The 21809-nt window shown below is 40.5% G+C and overlaps 1 protein-coding gene and 1 pseudogene across 2 annotated transcripts in view; both read right to left on the reverse strand.

Moving 5' to 3' along the window:
- Positions 1-21809, reverse strand: part of LOC144576636 (uncharacterized) — a 78092-nt gene that overhangs the window by 43681 nt on the left and 12602 nt on the right. The window lies entirely within an intron of this gene.
- Positions 3-11455, reverse strand: LOC100385820 (heterogeneous nuclear ribonucleoprotein A3-like; annotated as a pseudogene).

Raw genomic sequence — 21809 nt, forward strand, 5'->3', positions numbered from 1 at the left:
TGGCAGATTTTTACAGTTCCTCTAATGCATTTGGGACGACTGTCTCAAAGTAACCTGCAGCTTTCCTGACAACTCCTCGCTCTCTCTCCTGCTAAGAACTGTAGCCCTTGTCTGCTGTTTTCAGAACCTTCTGCTACCATATCTACCACTTCCACCACCAAATCCATAAGCACAATAGAGACTGCCCGAGCTTCTTCCACCAAAACTGCCCCCTTTCATGGGTCCATAATTTGATGGCTGTTGTCCACTACAATTTCCAAAATCATTATAGTTCCCACCACCACTATAGTTACCACTGCCAAAATTTCCTCTTTCATTGTAACCATCATATCCTCCACCACCGCCACCATATCCACCACCTTGGTTTCCATATCCTGGTCCACCACCACCATAGCCCCCTCTACTACTATAACCAGAACCACCGCCATAGTTGCCACCATCACCTCCAAATCCATTATATCCGCCATCACCTCCTCCATAACTACCTCTGCTGCCACTACTTCCACCACCATAACCTCCTCTTCCATCAAAGTTTCCACCACGGCCAAAATTACCTCATCACCTCCAAAGTTTCCTCCGTGACCCATAAAATTGCCAGATCCACCTCCATGACCTTTAACATAGGCAAAGGAGATTTTAAGAACCTTACAGCCACCACTAAAATCTTTTGTGTACATGTGTATGGTACTACTCACCTCTCTGTGATGCAGCAGACTGCCTCTCTTGTTTAGAAAGGGCCTTTTTCACTTCACAATTATGCCCATTAATAGTGTGGTATTTCTGAACAACAATTTTATCAACTGTATCATGATCATCAAAACTTAAAAAAGCACTCTGTCTTCCATAACTTCTATGATTTCAATCTTGCCATACTTTTCAAAGTAGTCTCTCAAATTATACTCTTCCGTATCTTCTTTAATACCACCAACAAAAATTTTCTTCACTGTTAGATGGGCACCAGGCTAAACAGAATCCTCTCTAGAAACAGCTCTCTTTGGTTCCACTACATGCTCATCAGCCTTGTGTAGTGGAGCACACATTGCTTCATCCACCTCTTCAACACAAGACTAAGTCACAAAACCAAAGTCCCTGGAATGTTTTGTTTGGGGATCTCTCATTACCACACAATCTGTGAGTGTGCCCCATTTCTCAAAATGTTCTCTTAAACTATCATCTGCAGTTGCAAAGCTCAGACCACCAATAAACAGTTTTCTCAACTGCTCTGCTTCCTTTGGATCATGCCCGCCCCGCCCCGACTAGGGGGGGAGGGGGGGCGGCGACCAGGCTGAAAGTTTTACCTCCATTTTGAGACCAGACTCGCCTCTTCCAACTCGAGTTCAATATCCAGAGTTCTTTATATATTCTAAATACTAGACCTTTACTGCATATATGATTTGTAAATACTTTCTTCTATTTTGTGGGTTGTCTTTTCAATTTCTTGATGATGTCCTTTGAAACACATTGTTTCTAATTTTGTTGAGGTCGAATTTATTTACTTTTTCTTGTTGCCTGTAATTTATGTGCCATAGCTAAGAAGTCATTGCCTAATCCAAGGTCATGAAGATTTACTTTTATGTTTCCTTCTAAGACTTTTATAGTGTCAGCTCTTATAGTTAGGTCTTTGATCCATTTTGAATTAATTTTTTTATGTCTTTTTTTTTAGATGGAGCCTTGCTCTGTCACCCAGGCTGGAGTGCAGTGGCCCAATCTCAGCTCACTGCAACCTCCCCCTCCTGGGTTCAAGTGATTCTCCTGCCTCAGCCTCCTGAGTAGCTGAGACTACAGGCACGTGCCACCGCACCCGGCTAATTTTTGTATTATTAGTAGAGACGGGGTTTCACCATATTGGCCAAGCTGGTCTTGAACTCCTGACCTTATGATCCGCCCGCCTTGGCCTCCCAGAGAGCTAGGATAACAGGCGTGAGCCACTGTGCCTGAATTGTTTTATGTCTTGTAAGACAGGGATCCGACTTCATTATTTTGCATTTGGATATCTATTTATTTTCTATGCATTTTTGCTTTTTCTTCCCTTTTTTTCTTTTTTGAGATGGAGTCTCCCATCTCCCATTGTTGCCTGGGCTGGAGAGCAGTGGCGCAATCTCGGCTCGCTGCAACCTCTGCCTCCCAGGTTCACACGATTCTCTTGCCTCAGCCTCCTGAGCAGTTGGGATTACAGGCACACACCACCATATCTGGCTAATTTTTTGTGTTTTTGCTTCTATTCTAAATATGAAAAGTATTGATAAATGAACTAATAAAATTCTAATGAAATACAGTATTTACAATAAAAATGGGCCAGACGTGGTGGTTCACGGGGAGGTTGCAGTAAGCGGAGATCGCACCATTGTACTCCAGCCTGGGCAACAACAACGAGACTCCGTCTCAAAAATAAAATAGATATAAACATACATACATACATACATACATACATACATACCTAAGATTCAGAATTGTCTGGTTTCTAGTTTCAAGGCCACGTTACATTATCTAAGGGAAACCACTAAACCTTTTCCACTTAACTTTGTAATCACTTGAGCATCATAGTTTTGTATAACTCTGCTGGTGATAGGTTTTCATAGTTTAAATAGGGTACTTTCAAAGAGCAAACTGCTGGAGCTGACTCTGAATTCTTCACTTGGTAATGGTATTTTGAACACGAAGCAAGCATAGTTTTTGGCCAATGGTGAAAAGTATATTTTACAGGTCTTATTTTAGTATTACTTTCTCTTCTTATTTTTACAGCAATGATTGGACAGCCAATACTTGAGATTTACCCTTTTATTTTATAGCATTTATTGACTTGGATTTAGTCCATAATGGTTGTTAGAGCTAAATCCTGTTCTTCTATCATATTATATATTCCGTTGTCTGTTTGTAACTCAAAGTAAGGAGTTATTTTACTCAGAAGTGGTCGATGAAATTAATTGACCCAGTAGACAAAATATCTCAGATTAGGAAAGTCTGACTTCCTCTACCTCATTTTTGAAATTAGTGCAATTGCCAGTTTAGCATTCTTTGTTAAGGAAATATTGGCTCCCTTTGAAAATGTTATAGAAAGCAAAGCAGAGATAGTGTTGTACATATTTTCCTCAAAGACTTTCAGACCTAATGCTAATCTCCAATCTGGCTGCCATGGAACTGGCATTCTTGCTGTAAACAAGAATGGGAATTATTAATGCACTATAGCATTGTCACCAATAGACCACAAAAATCTATCTTAAAAATTCTTTTACATACATAGTAGATTTTGATGTGGCACTGTGTGCTCTCAAACCTAAAGATACATTTTAGAAAACACTGATGAAGCCATTACTGCTCTGTCCATTTGTTCATGTATATATCACTATTCAAGAAATTTAAGAACTATAATGATGGAAAATCACACAGAAAGAAAAGAAAAGGAACATGGACTCTGTCAGAAACAAGGGCTACATTTTTATTCAAGAGGTCCCTAATGATGGAAAATCACCGTGAAAGGCAGAGACGAAACTGGGATTCCATAAAGGATCTGACACACATCAGTAGCACAAGTAGGAGAACAGTCATAGCAGACGCATAAAAATAAAGAAAAACAAAATTAACGAGAGACAAGCTGCACTGGGGCTGACGCACAAAACAGCAACAAATCACAGCAAATTCTGAAGATTAATTTAAAAGAATCTTTGGAAATAAGCAAGGAGACAGACAGCATCAATATTAATGAAGCTGAAATGGAACTCCAAAAGAGCCACTGCATAAAATGGCACATGAAATGTTTTGTTTTTAAATGGGTGGTAGGTTGGATCACAGGACCATCAGGAAAATGCAGGGACATTCACGAGAACATCGTAACAGGGCCAGCTGTGTGATAAGCAATTACAACATCAGTGCTAAAATCTCCCATGCAAAAGAAAAACATCAGTGCTGAAATAAAAGAAAATGTCAACAGTCTGCAGATGAGGTAGAAGAAAGTGAATAACAGATTTTATTGAGACTCAATAGCCTGCACTGTCAATATCGAATGTCTTTGATAAAACAGACAACAGGCATTCGAAGAAAGATCAGAATTTGATTCCATCTTGTACTGCACTCAATTTCCCTTCAGATTGTCAGCTGAGGCAGCCCTGGAATCAGCCCAATGCTTTCACTACCTAAACTACTTGCTGGTTGTAAAGTAGATGCTTTAGGTATAACTTTGATAGGTTCCTAGAGTTCTGCCGATGTATCTCTCTTGTATCCCTGTAAATCATATTTTAAAATAAATAGTTTAAATGTGCTAATAGTCCCGGCTACTTAAAGGGATGCTACGGTCCAAAGTTTTATAAAATGAAGGTGTTTTTTATCAAAATGCAAATGTTCATATGCCCATTGGCTATGGAGAGCTGGCCTTTGGTTGGACAGGTCCTGAAGCCATGCAGCAATGTCTTGTGGCAATTCCACCTGGTATTTCCATTGCTATGTATACCACAGAGGGAGAAAATAACACCCACTTCAAGCTTTTTCTCTTTCTACATCTCTACAACATTTATGATTGCAGGTTGTTGAGCTATTTTAACCACTAGCTGAGCCACAGGCTGCCTGGAGGGGAAGGAAGAGTATAGTGAGGATTACTTCCCATTGACAATTAGAAAAGCAAGTCATGTCTGGCACAAAACAGCCCCGTAAGGCCAGTTTCTTCATCATCTTCCCCAAAAGAGATGAGTGGGGAATTATGCGCATATCTGAGAATATTTTTTTTTTTTGAGATGGAGTTTTGTTCTTCGTTTCTCAGGCTGGAGTGCAGTGACACAGTCTTGGTGCACTGCAACCTCTGCCTCCAGGGTTCAAGTGATTGTCCTGTCTCAGACTCCCAAGTAGCTGGGATTACAGGCACCCACCACCATGCCTGGATAATTTTTGTATTTTTAGTAGAGATGAGGTTTCACCATGTTGGCCAGGCTGGTCTCGAACTCCTAACCTCAGGTGATCCACCACCTCGGCCTCCCAAAGTGCTGAGATTACAGGCTTGAGCCACTGCGCCCAGCCACTAAGAAGTCCTTTTATGAAGTTTTGCTCTCTGCACTACCATCAGGTGATTTTAAAATATCTTCACAGATTCTTTGGAACTCTTCCCTTCAGGAGGTAGCATTTAATTCCCCTCTCCTTGATAGTTGGTTGGACTTAATGACCAATAGCATATGATGAAAATGATGGGTCCTGCCTTTAGAGACTGGGTTATAAAACTCACCGTGTGACTTCATCCTTGCTCTCTCTTGAAACACTGACTCTGGGGAAAGCAGTTGCCATCTCATGAGGACACTCAAGCAGTCCTATGGAGAGGCCCCCCGGGTGAGGACCTGAAGCCTCCCACTGACAGCCCACAGGAGTAAGTGAAGCCTTCTTTCAAGAACCATGTGAATGAGCAGTCCTCTAGCTCCAGGCAACCTTCATATGACTGTAGCTCTGGCCAACATCTCGGCAAATGTTTGGGATAGTGGTGGGGAGAAGAAAACAGAATAATTTTGTAGTCTAAACATAAACCTCTCATTAATAGATATTCTGGAATATGATGCTATTTTTCTCTACTGGACTCTCCCTATAGAACCTTCCTGTTCTCCTGCCTTAACACCGCATTTCTCATTCTCAGAGAAAGGAAGCACCTTTAGTCTGGGTCTCTCAATGTCTTGGCAACACACCCACAGCTTACACTGCATCTATAGCCTACCTTCCTTCAACTTCACTCCCCTCCCATGTAAGGCCAACCTTTCCATCTGCACCCTGGATTCCATTCTCCTCTGTTTTCTCAGAGAACTTAAACTGTTACCACTTTTTCCTTTTCTTAACTTTAATCCCTCTCTACTGGCTCATTTCCATTGACATTTAAAAATTTTCAAGTTTCTCTCATTTTAAAGGTTCATTGAAATACCAAGTAGTGAGTACAACTAAATCGCATGAAATTATAAAACCCAGGCAGAGCTTTGATAAAAGAACGTGACTCCTCAACTTCAGAAAGCATCTTCCCAGAGAACCTTTGCGCTACATGTGCTAAGGATTCCTTCACTCAAAAAAAATATTTTTTAAGCATCATCCAGGATTGGGATAGGAAACTAGAAATGTTTTTATTCAACAGAAAAATAGAAGTTGGCTCCAAAATTCCCACTGATATATATAGTTCATGAGTTTCTTAGAAAGAGAAAGACGGCCAGGTGCAGTGGTGGCAAACACCTATAATCCTAGAACTCTGGGAGGCCAAGATGGGAGGATGGTTTTAGTCCAGGAATTCAAGACCAGCCTAAGCAACGTAAGGAGACCCTGTATCTACAAGAAATAAAACAATCAGATAGGCATAGTGATGTGGCTGTAGTCCCAGCTACTTTGGAGGATAAGCCAAGTGGGTAATTTGAGCTCACAAGTTGTCAGCTGCTGTGAGCTATGATCATGCCACTGTACTCCAGCCTGGGTGACAGAGCAAGACTCTGTCTCAAAAAAAAAAAAAAAAAAGGCAGAGAGGGAGAGAGAGAGAGAGAGAGACAGCAAAGAGAAGTAAGTTTTCTTTGTAGTTGGGAAGGTATAACCATAAATAAGGACTGATATGCTTAGTCATTTGGATGAAGTCTTTCCAACAAAACCACTTATTCCATTCCTTAGCACTAGGAAACAGAACCAGGCTGGGTATCGTGTATAATCCCAGCACTTTGGGAGGCCAAGGCAGGTGGATTGCTTGAGGTCAGGAGTTCAAGACCAGCCTGGGCAACATGGTGAAACCCCATCTCTACAAAATACACACACACACACACACACACACACACACACACCCCAATTAGCCAGGTATGTTAGTGTGTTCCTGCAGCCCCAGCTACGCAGAAGCCTCAGATGGGAGGAGGATCACTTGAGCCTAGGAGGCAGAGGTTTCAGTGAGCCACCACTGCACCACTGCACTCCAGCCTGGGCAGCAGAGCCAGACTCTGTCTTGAAAAAAACAAAACAAAACAACGGAACCAGAAGTATGGAAACGTTTACAGATTCATGACATTAAAACATATAACACATCTACACCCAAAACATACAGCCATATTCTTTTTTATTTTTCTGTTTTTCTGTGTGTGTGTGAGTGTGTGTGTGTGTGTGTGTGTGTGTGATGCAGACTTACTCTGTCACCCAGGCTGGAGTGCAGTGGCACAATCTCAGTTCATTTCAACCTCCCAAGTTCAAGTGATTCTTCCACCTCAGCCTTCTGAGTAGCTAGGATTAAAGGCGTGCACCACGATGCCTGCCTAATTTCCATATTTTTAGTAGAGATGAGGTTTCACCATGTTGGCCAGGCTGGTCTCAAGCTCTTGAACTCAAGTGATCCACCTGCCTCAGCCTCCCAAAGTCCTGGGATTGCAGACATGAGCCACCGTGCCTGGCCGCAGCCATATTCTTGTACACTCAACTATTCTATAGTTAAAGATGAATCAATACAATTTAAAAATCTGACTTTTTAAGAAAAAAAAATTTATAATAGCATCGCAAATAAGTTTTTGTCTAAAGACCCACAAAAGAAGTACACTAAAAATGACATAAACACTGCTGAAAGAAATTAAAGAAGATCTAAATAAAGAAAAGTTTATTTACTTTTAGTTTAGTTACTTTGTCTATGGAGTTGAAAATGTAATATTGCTAAGATGTCAGTTCCCCCCATATTGATCTATAGATTCAATGCAATCACAATAAAAAACTCAGCAGGCTGTTTTGTAGAAATTGACAAACTGATACTGAAATTTGCTTGAAAATGCAAAAGATCTAGAATAGCCAAAACAACCAAAAAAGAACAAAAAAAGACTTACACTATCTGATTTCAAGGCTTTATAAAGCTTCAGTAACCAAGACAATTACTTGAGTGTACTTTAAGGTATACATTCAGGTATATTGGCACAAATACAGACAAACAAAATAGAAAAGAGTTCAGATATAGGCCCACACTGTATGGACAAGAGATTTTTTGACAAAGATATAAAGGAAATTCAAGATAATCCTTCCAACAAATGGTGCTGGAATTCATATAGCTACATGCAAAACAATGAATGTGTGTATATTTATAAAGTTGCACATTTTAAAAATAGTTCATTGTATGTCATTTATACCTCAATATAGCTGTTTCAAAAACATAAATATCCGCCAGGCACGGTAGTGAACGCTTGTAATCCCAGCACTTTGGGAGGCCAAGGTGGGCAGATCACCTGAGGTCAGGAGTTTGAGACCAGCCTGGCCAACATGGTGAAACCCCATCTCTACTAAAATTACAAAAAAATCAGCTGGGCATGGTAGTGCACGCCTGTAGTCCCAGCTATTCTGGAGGCTGAGGCAGGAGAATTGCTTGAACCCAGGAGGTGGAGGTTACAGTGAGCCCAAATGGAGCCACTGCACTCCAGCCATGGTGACAGAGTGAGACTTGATCTCAATAAATAAATATATAAATAAAATAAATATCCAATTTCTGAAGATCAAACATGTAATTACCAGATGACTTTGTCAGAAGTCTTCCAAATCATAATTGGAATGTCATCCGGGTTAGGATTTCCTGTGGATGATAAGGAATTTTATCCATAAAGAATTTGGTCAAGATCACCCCTTGGTAAGTTAGGCTTACCAAGGCTAAATTACTAGGCTAAATTCAGATGTTACCATTAGATTTTTTTTTTTAACATGAAACATTTTCTTATTGTATACAATTAGAATTCGTGATCAGAACCAATTGCCAATACGCAAATAGATTTTAACTTTGAAATAAGAAAAGTAATTCTCCAAAATGAACTCTGATTTTAGAATGATACAATTCAGCCAGATATTTTTTCCTACTGCTTTTGATAATCTGAGTTTGCATTATAATATTAGCCTGAAAATCCTGGTTTATTCTTTTATCGATTTATTAGAGATGAAGTCTTGGTCTGTCGCTCAGGTTGCAGTGTTGCAATCATAGCTCACTGCAGACAAAGTGACCCTCTTGCCTCAGCCTCCTGAATAGCTAGGACTATGGGAGCACGCCACCACGCTTGGCCCCTATTAAACTTAATGTCCAACCATGCTAAGAAAATTAAATGATTCCCAGAATCACTCAGAGTAAAATTCTGAGGGCATCAGTTTAGCTTTAATCTATTCTGTCAGCATAACAGTAATTAGAATAACAATTAGGCTTGGTTTAATGGCTAAGAGGTTTGTCATTCAAAAGACCTGGGCTAAATGTCCATCAAGGGATAAACAGATAAACAAAATATGGTATATACATTCAATGACATATTATTCAGCCCTAAAAAAGAATGAAATTCTGATGCTACAACACAGATGAACCTTGAAACATTATGCTAAGTGAAATAAGCCAGACACAAAAAGACATGTATTGTATGATTGTACTTAATTGAGATACACAAAATAGTCAAGTACATAGTGACAGAAAGCAGACAGCAAGTAGGATAGTTTTTACCAGGAGATGGGGGAAAGGGAAAATGGGGAGTTATTGGTTAATATGTGTAGTTTCAATTTGGGGTCATGGAAAAGTTCTGAAGATGGACAGTGGTGATGGTTGCACATTGTGAATGTATATAATGCCACTACATTGTACACTTACAAATGGCTTAAGTGGTGGCCAGACATGGTGGCTCATGCCTGTAATCCCAGCACTTTGGAAGGCTGAGGCGGGCAGATCATGAGGTCAGGAGTTCAAGACCAGCCTGGCCAAGAGACAAGCCTGGCCAATACAGTGAAACCCTGTCTCTACTAAAAATACAAAAATTAGCCAGGCATGGTGGCAGGTGCCTGTAATCACAGCTACTCGGAAGGCTGAGGCAGGAGAATTGCTTGAATCCAGGAGGCAGAGGTTACAGTGAGCCGAGATTGTGTCATTACACTCCAGCCTAGGCAACAGAGGAAGATTCCAACTCAAAAAGAAAAAAAAAAAAAACAAATGGCTAAAATGGTAAATTTTATGTTATGTATATATTACCACGATTTTTTAAAAAGGACTGGTTGAGAACCATTTCTGCCATTTAAAAGTTATGAGATCTTGGGCTATATGGGAGCCACAGGTTCCTTATATGCAAACAGGAATAATACCTATCAGTGGAATAATACCTATCTGTGGAGTTTTGGTGAGAATTAAATGAAGTAAATTATGTAAAGGATTTATACAGGTTTTTTTTTATACAAAGTAAAAGTGAAGAAATGGTAGCTATTATTATAAAACATATTTATTTACCTCGGTATCTCTAAGGTCAACAATTTGTTGATGAATAAATGAATGTTTGAAGAAACAAATGAATTATAAGGCACTGTTTCCAGTGTATCTGACATGTTAGAACAATAACAATAAAAATGACTACTAATGCTAGTTTTCTTGAGACAGGGTCTTGCTCTTTCAGATGAAGACTGGAGTGCAATGGAGCAATCACAGCTCACTGTAACCTCAAACTCCTGCCTCAGCTTCCCGTGTCTGGCTAATTCTTGCATTTTTTGCAGAGACAAGGTCTCACTAAGTTACCAGGGCTGGGTTCAAGCTCCTGGGCTCAAGTGATCTGCTGTCCTCTGCCTTCCAAAGCTCTGGGATTACAGGTGTGAGCTACTGCACATGGCCTAATATTTGTATGACAAGTGAGATTTTACAGAGAGCTTTCAATACACCACTTTGTTTGAAGGTCACAATGACAAAATGAATTACTGCCTATGAGACCGTGCAATGCACAGAAGGGCAGCAACTGGGATAGTTAGGAGGATGGAAGAGTGGAGGTCAATACATTTAAACCTTTTTTTTTTTTTTGAGACGGAATCTCATATTCCGTTGTCCAGGCTGGAGTACAGTGGCGCGATCTTGGCTCACTGGAACCTCTGCCCCCCAGGTTCAAGCCATTCTCCTACATCAGCCTCCCAAGTAGCTGGAATTACAGGCATGTGCCACCACACCTGGCACACCAATGGGGTTTCACTATGTTGGCCAGGCTGGTTTCAAACTCCTGATCTCAGGTGATCTGCCCATCTCGGCTTCCCAAAGTGCTGCGATTACAGGTGTGATCCACCGTGCCCAGACTAAATTTAAACTTTAAATCCAGATTCTGAGTCCAGGGTGTTTTCCACAGATACAACATAAAGTTACCAATGAATGGAAATGTACAGAACATATGACCACATAAGGATTGGTGGGGACTCCTGCGGTTTGGTTACTTTCCCTCAGATATCCTTCTTTCTTCACACCTAAAAATTTAAACTTTGTTTTTATTTATTTTTTTGAGACAGGGTCTCATTCTGCCACCCAGGCTGGAGTGCAGTGGTACAATCTCAGCTTGTAAGTGAGAGGAAAAAAGGACATGAAAGAGAGAAATTTGACACTGGTTACCACAAAGGAAGAAGCAGCATTGCCCCTAATCTCACTTCCATTGCTGTAAAAAAGCCCTGGAGAACAAAGGGCAGTTGTCCCACTACTTGGACCATGACTTTTCCAATTGCTTAAGTCACTCTCCTCCTCCATACTAATAAGATACTGCAATTTATCTAGGTTGGAAGAGGAATAATGCAAAGTCAGAAAGAGACAAGGTAACAAAGTTGGTACAAAATCCAGACTGGATTTAGACTAATACTTTGCTAGAAACTGGGTAGGACAGCGATTTGTACAATAAGCAAGGAAGTTTTTGCTGGAAACTGAAGAGGATGGTGACTCAAGCAATAAGTGAGGAAGGCACAGGCCAAGAAATGGGACTGTCTTCCTTTACTACTCCAGAGTATTTTACAGCAATGAAAATGACGCTATATATTCTCCCGTGTATTATTTTCTGTGGCAACTCTTCCTCCATAATTCCTGGAACTGTCTTTTGTTTGTTTGTTTTTAAAGACTAGATTTTTTGGAGGTGTTATCTTCTACCTGCAAAATGGAATTTCTGCCTTTAAATTCTACAGCTGAAGTGTGTACCAAATTCTTTATTTCCTTTAAAATGTAAGAATTGAGTCACAAGAAAGCTGGATAGCCATACAATCATCCTGAAAAGTGCTTGAAGCAAAGCCTTAGTGAGATGATTTCGACCTCAAACTGTATAGCAAGCAAACGGTTCTCCCAATGCCTTCATCATGCGAGAGATGATCTTCCTGTAGTCTCTTTTGTTGTATGTCTGCCTAGGATGCTCTTTCCGGCTCTAATGAGTGAGGCTACAGACACATGTCATCGCTCCTTTCTCTTTACTCCTCTGACCTCAGATAGCACGCAGCCAGATTCTGTCTCCATCGTTACTGCAGAAAGTGCTATCTTTAAAGGAAGATGCCTTTTGCAATCTTGTAAGAACTCCAGCTGGTCCAGCAAAGGTTGTAACTCTTTATTTTGGGGTATCTTTATAAAAGCAACACTCTATAACTACCTGTTTCCTTATGTAAAATTCCCCCAAGTCCTTAATCTCTAGGCTCAACAATGCTCTCAGGAGGTGTAAAGGCTTACAAGTAAGATCTGAAAAGCTCAGTGTTAAGAATTATAAACATGTTCTTAATGATACACGGTAAATAACATACATGTTATTAACTATACCTTAACCTTCAGTCAAGGTCAATAGAAACTTCTTTAATGAATATTTGCATGACATAATATATTTTCAGAACACATCAAGTTGTGGGTCTAATGAAAGATTCAGAGAAAATTTCATATGGATGTAAATGAAATTTTGGTAGTTTCCTTTTTTTGTTTGTTTGAGATAGAGTCTCATTCTTGTTGCCCAGGCTGGAGTGCAGTGGCGCGATCTTGGCTCACTGCAACCTTCGCCTCGCAGGCTTAAGTGACTCTCATGCCTCAGCCTCCCAAGTAGCTGGGATTACAGGCACCTGCCATCACGACTGGCTAATTTTTTTGTATTTTAGTAGAAATGGGGTTTTACCATGTTGGCCAAGCTGGTTTCGAACTCCTGACCTCAAGTGATCCACCACCCTCGGCCTCCCAAAGTGCTGGGATTACAGGCATGAGCTAAAATTTTGATAGTTTCTAAGGCTACTGGTGTCTCTATCAGAAAAAGAAATATATGCTCCTAGATAGTCAGCGTCCAGAGGAAAAGTCTGATCACAGCAGTAATACACATACTGCCTTTAGCTGCTTCTGTGTTAAAAAGTAACTGAGGCATACAGAACACTGATGACAGATGATAGGGATAATGTAATGCTGCCTATTGGTCGTGCAGGATCCCCAGAGGAATGCAGCTCTAGATAGGAGGGCCGTGTGTTAGCAGGCCCTTTACAAAGTTTGAAGGAAGGAGTAGGTGGCCTATGTACTGGGTATTTAAAAGATTCTGGAGGAGTACACAGGAATATATTTGTTTGCTAGAGGTGCAATAACAAACTGCCTCAGACTGGGTAGCTTAAACAATCTAAATTCATTTCCTTACAGTTTTGGAAGTTAGGAGTCCAAGATCAAGGTGACAGCAGGGTTGGTTTCTTCTGAGGCCTGTGTCCTTGGCCTGTAGATAGCCAGCTTCTCCTTCTGTTTTCACATGGTCATCCTTTTTTGGTCTGTGTCCTAATCTCCTCTCCTTTTTTTTCCCCCTGAGATGGAGTTTCACTCTGTTTGTATAGGCTGGAGTGCAATGGATGATCTCGGCTCACTGCAACCTCTGCCTCCTGATTTCAAGTGATTCTCATGACTCAGCCTCCTGAGTAGCTGGGATTATAGATGTGCATCACCACGCCCAGCTAATTGTGTGTGTGTGAGTGTGTGTGTATATATATATATATATATATATGTTTTTCTTTTTTTCATAGAGACAGGGTTTCACCATTTTAGCCAGGCTGGTCTCAAACTCCTGATCTTAGGTGATCCGCCTGCCTCTCAGCCTGCTGGGATTACAGGCATGAGCCACTGTGCCCAGCCAATCTCCTCTTCTTATAAGGACACCAGTCATATTGGCTCGAACAACGCGTATGACCTCATTTTACCTTAATTACTTCTTTACCCTGTCTCTAAATATAGTCATATTCCAAGGTATGGGGTTTGGGGACTAGGATCTCAACATATGAATTTTGAACACTATTCAACCTAATACAGTCCATAACAGAGCACTGTAGGCAGGAGCATGAAGACGTGAAAGTACATGATGATCACTGAATGTTTGCTATGGCAGAAACATAATGTGCTCCTGGAAGAGTGAAGAGAGATGGGGCTGGACAGGTGGATGCAGCTCATAGGATTAAGGGTCTTACCTACCAGGCTAAGGAGTTTGGACTTTATTCTGAAGACTATGAGGAGCCACAGAAAAATTTAAATTACAAAGGTAATCTTCATAACATGGCAATTTTATTTGGTTTACACTTTCTATAAATCTTGAACAACACAACTTTTATTTAAGTTTTGTTATATAAATCCCCTCTACTTCTGAAAAACAGCTTGAATTCTCTTTTATGTTCCTGTCATCCTCCTGTGGTTATGAGTTTGACTAGTAGAGTGGACCTGTAATTTCTAACTTCACACTCTACACTTCATCTAAGTATTCATTATAACCCTAATTTCTCCCTCCAGAAATCAGTTTTCCTTTAGACAGCTTTCTTTTCTAAAATATTGTCTAAGATCTTAAAGTAAAAGCAGAAAGAAAGAAAGAAAAAAACTAAAAACGGAAACAAATATTAACTTTAAGAAATTCTGTAGGAATCCTTAAAGTAAATAAAACCCATAAATTAATGTTTATAGCATTATTCATAATAGCCAAAAAGTGAAAACAATCCAATTGTCTATCAACTGATGAATGAATACACAAAGGGTGGTATATCCACTTAACTGAAAATCATTTGGCAATAAAAAGAAGTATTGATACATGTTAAAACATGGATGAGTCTTGAAAACGTGCTGTATGATGGTTAATTTTATTATAGGTCAACTTGACCAGGACATAGGGTGTGCAGATTAAACATTATTTCAGTTTGTGTCTGTGAAGGTGTTGCTGGATGAGACTGGCATTTAAATTGGGAGACTGAGTAAAAAAGACTGACCTCCTCAGTGTGGGTGAGCATCAGCCAATGCGGTGTGGCCCTAAATAGAACAAAAAGGTAGAGGAAGGGGAAATTCCTTCTCTCTGCCTGAATACTTAAGCTGGGACATCAGTCTTCTGCCCTCAACTGGATTTATACCATCTCTGGGTCTCCAGATTGCAGAGGTCAGATCGTAGGACTTCTCAGTCTCCATAACTGCATAAGCCAATGCCTTATAATAAATCTCTTCCATCTATTGATCTTTTTTTCTTCATTTGATGCCTATGGTGTGAATCTTCCACCTATCAATCAGCCTATTATCTATCTATCTGTTCATCTATCTAATCTATTTATCTATATCCATCCATCCTATTGGTTCCATTTTCTGAAGAACACTGACTAATATACTAAGTGATGGAAACCAGATACAAAAAGCCATACATTATAGGATTCTTTTGATTTTGTTTTTGTTTTGAGACAGAGTCTCACTCTGTTGCCCAGGCTGGAGTGCAGTGGTGTGATCTCAGCTCACTGTGACCTCTACCTCCCAGGTTCAAGCCATTCTCCTGCCTCAGCCTCCAGGGTAGCTGGGATGACAGGCATGCACCACTACATTGGCAAATTTTTGTATTTTTAGTGAAGACAGGGTTTCACCATGTTGGCCAGGCTGGTCTCGAACTCCTGACCTCAAGTGATACACCTACCTCAGACTCCCAAAGTGCTGGGATTACAGGCGTGAGCTACGGCACCTGGCCTGTATGGTTCCACTTATTTAAAATATTTAGTGTATACTTATATAAAATATTCTGTCTCAAATCCATAGATACAAAAGGTGGATTAGTGGTTTCCAGGTGCAAGGGTCAGGGAAATGAGAAACAACAGCTAATGGGTAGAGGATTTCTTTCAGGGGATGTTGAAAATGTTCTGGAATTAGATAGTGGTAATGATTATACACTTTATGAACATACTAAAAAAACACACTGAGTCGTACACCTTAAAAAGGTAAACTTTATGCTATGTGAATTATATCTCATTAAAAAAACAAAGTGCATAAGGCTACTAGAGATTAAAGTAAGGTCTATTCTACATATAGGATTTACTATTAAAAATAGGCCAGGCGCGGTGGCTCAAGCCTGTAATCCCAGCACTTTGGGAGGCCGAGGTGGGTGGATCACAAGGTCAAGAGATCGAGACCATCCTGGTCAACATGGTGAAACCCCGTCTCTACTAAAAATACAAAAAATTAGCTGGGCGTGGTGGCGCGTGCCTGTAATCCCAGCTACTCAGGAGGCTGAGGCAGGAGAATTGCCTGAACCCAGGAGGCGGAGTTTGCGGTAAGCCGAGATCGCGCCCTTGCACTCTAGCTTGGGTAACAAGAGCGAAACTCCGTTTCAAAAAAACAAAAATAATAATAATAATAAAATAAAGAATTTGCTGAAATTTAATGCCCCTATGGCTAGTTTATTTTGCCTTGTTATACTCATTCATCACTCCTAAGCTATTAAGTTATCTGACTTGAGGCTTTTTTAAATGGGGCCAAACTCATCTTTTAATCAGATCATACTTCATTTTTGTTTGAAAAGATTTCTACATACATTTAAACACTAAAGATCAAATCCAAGAACTTCTTTTTTTTAATAATTTTCCTTCGAAATAGGGTCTCACCTTGTCACCCAGGCTGGAGTGTAGTGACACAAACATGGCTCATAGCCTCAACCTCCTGGGCTCAAGCAATCCTCCTGCCTCAGCCCCCTGAGTGGCTAGGATACAGGTGCACACCACTATGCCTGACTAATTTTTGTATTTTTGTTTTGCTAGAGACAGGGTTTCACTATGTTGCTCAGGCAGGTCTCAAACTCCTGAGCTCAAGCCGCCCACCTGCCTCGGCCTCCCAAAGTCCTGGGATTACAGGCATGAGCCACTGTGACTGGCAGCAGATAGTATTAATATTTTTTAAATCATATGCCTTTGCAGCCAAGGTGTTACACCTGAGATAATATACCTGAAGGCATTTATCTGCTCCTGTACCTTCTTTAGATGGTTCCTGGACTTTGTGCTGATGCCATAACAGTATGAGAGGTGAGTATATTCTGCACATGTGAATTGCTGTGGTCTGGGAGTAGGCTCTATAGCTAGTCTCCAAGGGTTGCCTCTCATCCCTCAACAAATACTTCTCCTACTTGTATATATTTCCCACTCTTTACATCAAGAGATGGTGCTCACTTTCCTTTCCTTGAATCTCACTGACTTTGACCAAAAGAATATAATCAAAATAATGTTCTAGGTCTTCTGGACCCAGACCTTAAGGGAATTGGCAGCTTCTACTTCCTATTGCTCCTCAAATGCTCACTCTTTGAACTCAGCCAGCATACTATGAGAGAACTGAGCTACATGGAGAGGACATGCAGAAGAGAACTGAGGTGCCCTTACCAATAATCCCCGCTGCCCAGCACCAAATGCCAATCTAAATGAACGAGACCATTTTGGATATTCTTGTGATCCCAGAGCCCAACCTGATACCACCTGAAACAGAAGAATGACTTTGACAATCCACAGAAATGCAAGATAGCCTAAATTATTGTTTTAAGCTACTAAGTTTCGGCTGATAGAAGGTTGTAGGGTAAGGGAAGTCATATCTGCAGGATGCTCTCATCTTGTGCTAGGTAGCCTGCTCATCAATGTACACACGGTTTTTGTTAATTTTCAGAAAACCTTTGTGAAGAAAATGGTGGTAGAAGCAGGAAACCGAGGCTGAGAAAAGTAAATTGATCAAAATGACATAGCTAGTCAGTAGTAATACCAGAATTCAAATCTGGATCACCTGGCTCCAATGCCTGTGTTCTTTCTAGTGTACCACGATGCTCACCAATACTTTATAATTAATAGGAAAACTTCAAGTTTAACTGGAGAAAAACATGACTTGCAATTTTATTTTTTTAATGACTTGCAGTTTTTAAAGAATACTAATCAAGGAACCTGTTTATATTATTAGGTACAAGCAAATCCTTATTTTATATACAATGTTAATTCTAGATATAACCAAATTCTGGCCTCCTAGTCCTGATAGACTTGTATTGAATTTAATTTCTTCTTTTAGAATGTATTATTCAAACAACAGATGTTTGTTGTTTATTTTGATAATAAATTTATATTATATTTCTATAAAAAAGTCTTTTCTTCTTGTTACTTATGAGATTATTTGGTTGGCTTAATGCTGTCAAACAATGTGACAAAACCTGTTCAATACATCATACTTTCTTTAAAGTTAATATTTATGGCACAGATATAAAATGCAATAGAAGACAAGCGCATTTGATAGGCACAATGTTACTGAGATTTTGACTTAAAAAAAAATAATGTGGATTAGAAGACTAATGTTAAAAAAATCTTCAAACAGCATGAAACATCTGCTTCAAAGCCTCACATCTAAGGTAGAATCTGTGGCTATAAGAATAGTGACATTTCTATACTTTCCCAAGATAGCTCATTTCAATTTATTCACAAGTGATTCAGTAGTTCTATTTATCTAACAATTCTACACAAAGGAAAAGGAATCTCTAAGCCTCCTCTTTTTTGGGGGGGTGGGGGACAGAGTCTCGCTGTGTCACCCAGGCTGGAGTGCAGTGGTACAATCTCAGCTCACTGCAACCTCCACCTCCCTGGTTCAAGCGATTCTCCTGCCTCAGCCCCCATCAAGTAGCTGGGACTACAGGTGCCAGGCTAATTGTTTTTTTGTATTTTTAGTAGAGAGGGGGTTTCACCATGTTGGCCAGGCTTGTTTGGAACTCCTGACCTCATGATCCACACTCCTCTGCCTCCCAAAGTGCTGGGATTATAAGCATGAGCCACCGCACCCGACCGTAAGCCTTCTCTTTACCAGGAGAGCTTCATATAAACGTGGGCAATGGTGTTAGGCCAGATTTGTTCCTTTTATTTGCTTGCTCTAGACTTTTACAATTTCATAATCTGGCTCTTCTTAAGGTTGTTTTACTAGTTGGCAGAGACTTTAGTCCACTTGAATTGTGTGCATTAAGAGAAGCATTGGTAGAGACAGCAGTGGCGAGAAGAGGCTGGCAGATAATCACATTTAGGATCTTGCCTTTGTCCACTGCTACCATCCACCCTACGGTTTGCCCTAGTCATATGCAGTTATTTATTGAGGACTCTGTGAATAAGCCGTGCTCTTGCATTTCTCTGACACTTGCTTCCCATCTCATTTAACCTATACTCAGTCTATACAATTCACCACAAACGTTTCCCACTCCAGGATGATTTTCAGTCTTGGTGCAGTATTGCATTTTACTCACTTCCACTATGGACCTGACTTATTACATTGATTCCTTCATCTCCTTTCCCCATTAGACCATTAGAACCATTGAGGGAAGAAATAACATGTTAACCATCTTCATCTCCTGGCCCTGGCCCTCATCAGAGTACCTGGCAGGATATTAGGTTCAGTAAATGTTCTTTTCTTTTCTTCTTTCTTTTTTTTGTGAGACAGTTTCACTCTGTCATCCAGGCTGGAGTGCAGTGGTGTGATCATAGCTCACTGCAGTCTTCAACTCCTGGGCTCAAGCAATCCTCTTGTCTCAGCCTTTCTGAGTAGCTAGGACTACAAAATATGCCACTGTGCCCAGCTAATTTTTTTTTCTTTTTGAGATGAAGTCTCGCTCTGTCGCCAGGCTAGAGTACAGTAGCACGATCTCGGCTCACTGTAACCTCCACTTCCTGAGTTTGAGCGATTCCCCTGCCTCAGCCTCCTGAGTAGCTGTGACAACAGGTGCACACCACCACACCCAGCTAATTTTTGTATTTTATTAGAGATAGGGTTTCACCATGTTGGCCAGGATGGTCTTGATCTCTTGACCTTGTGATTTGCCTGCCTCAGCCTCCCAAAATGCTGGGATTACAGGCATGAGCCACCATGCCCAGCCATGCCCAGCTAATTAAAAATTTTCTTTTGTAGAGATGGAGTCTCACTCTGTTGCCCAGACTGGTTTTCAACTCCTTGCCTTAAGCGATCCTCCCAAAGTGCTGAGATAGGCATGAGCCACCATGTCTGGCCAACATGCTTGTTAAAGGAGAATATGAAGAAAAGCCTCTCTGACTTATAGGGAAAAAAAAATGAAGGCTTAGAAAGACATCTTCATGAAGAACCATAAAAGAAACCACTATTTTACTTTCTGTTTTGAACAGTTTTATTGAGAGATCATTCGAATGCCATATAATTCACTTCCTAGGGTTATTTATGCTGCTATGATGAACTGCTGGAGGAAGTTAAAATTTATAGTCCTTCAGGCCATCACACGTACCACACACGTACCACAAATAGTTTTTTTTTTTTTTTTTTTTTTAAAAAAAGCTTTTTAAATATTGGGTTTTCAAAGACACTAAAAATATTTCACACCCTTAAAAAATGTTAAAGCTCTTTGTCTAGCATACAGGGGTTCTCAAATTTTTATCAGAATCACCTACTAGGTTTAACAGGTAGATTGCTGGGCCCTACCCTCAGAGTTTCTGATCCAGTGGATCTGGGGTAGGTCCAAGAATTAGCATTTTCAACAAGTTTCCAAAGTAGGCCAATACAGCTGGTTGGGAGACCTCATTTTGGGAACTACTAGTCTAGCAGTTTCAACAGTTATCATGGGGTACAGTAGCTTATGCTTGTAATCTCAGCACTTTGGGAGGCCAAGGTGGGCAGAGCACTTTAAGGTCAGGAGTTCCAGACCAGTCTGGCCAAAATGGTAAAACCCCAATTCTACTAAAAGTACAAAAATTAGCTGGGCGTGGTGGTGGGTACCTATAATTCCAGCTACTCAGGTGGCTGAGGCAGAAAAATTACCTGAACCTGGGAGGCAGAGGTTGCAGCAGGAGCTCAGATTTTGTCACTGCACTCCAGCCCCAAGCCATAGAGTGAAACTCTGTCTCAAACAAAAAAATAAATAAAAAATCCACTATTAACATGTGGCCATTTATCCTTTCCTTATCTTCTGTAGTTTCTTTTAGAATTTACTTTTAGCAAATTTCTCTCCCTTCTTTCCTTCTTTTCCTTCCTTCTTTCCTTTCCTTATTTCTTTTTTGAGACAGAGTCTTGGTCTGCCTCTCAGGCTACATACAGTGTAGTGTAGTGGCCAGATCATAGTTCACTGCAGCCTTAAGCTCCGAGGCTCAAGTGATTCTCCTTTCTCAGTATCCCCAATAGCCGAGACTACAGGTGTGAGCCACGATGTTCAGATGATTTTTAACTTTTTGTTGAGATTGGGTCTCACTATATTTTCCAAGATGGTCTTGAACTCCTGGGATCAAGTAATCCTTCCACCTCAGCCTCCTGAGTAGCTGGGACTACAGTGGTGTGCCATCACGCCCAGCTAATTTTTTTTCTTTTGTAGAGACCATGTTGCCCAGGCTGGTCTTGAACTCCTGAGGTCAAGCAATCTTCCTGCCTTGGCCTCCAAAAGTACTGGAATTACATTTATGAGCCACCTCACCTGGCCTTTAAAAGCAAATTTTTGCTATTTCTCTATCATTTTACCCTGAAATACTTTGATGTATATCCAAAAACTAAGGACTTTGTTTTTTATGTATGTTCACACCTAAAAGTTAACAGTACTTCCTTAATATCATCTGATAATCATCTTGATTATCTGAAAAACACTTTTTACCATTGGTTTGTTAAAATCAGGATTCAAACAAGGCCAACATATTCCATTTTGTTGTCATGATTCTTAAGTCTCTTTGAATTTAGAAAAACAGTGATTTCTCCCTCTTTTTTTTTTTTTGAGACAAAGTCTCATTTTGTTGCCCAGGCTGGAGTGCAATGGTGCAATCTTGGCTCACTGCAACCTCCAACTCCCGGGTTCAAGCAATTCTCCTGCCTCAGCCACCGCCCCCTCCTC

The sequence above is a fragment of the Callithrix jacchus genome, chromosome 6, assembly GCF_049354715.1.
Source record: "Callithrix jacchus isolate 240 chromosome 6, calJac240_pri, whole genome shotgun sequence".
Classification (NCBI taxonomy): Eukaryota; Metazoa; Chordata; class Mammalia; order Primates; family Cebidae; genus Callithrix; species Callithrix jacchus.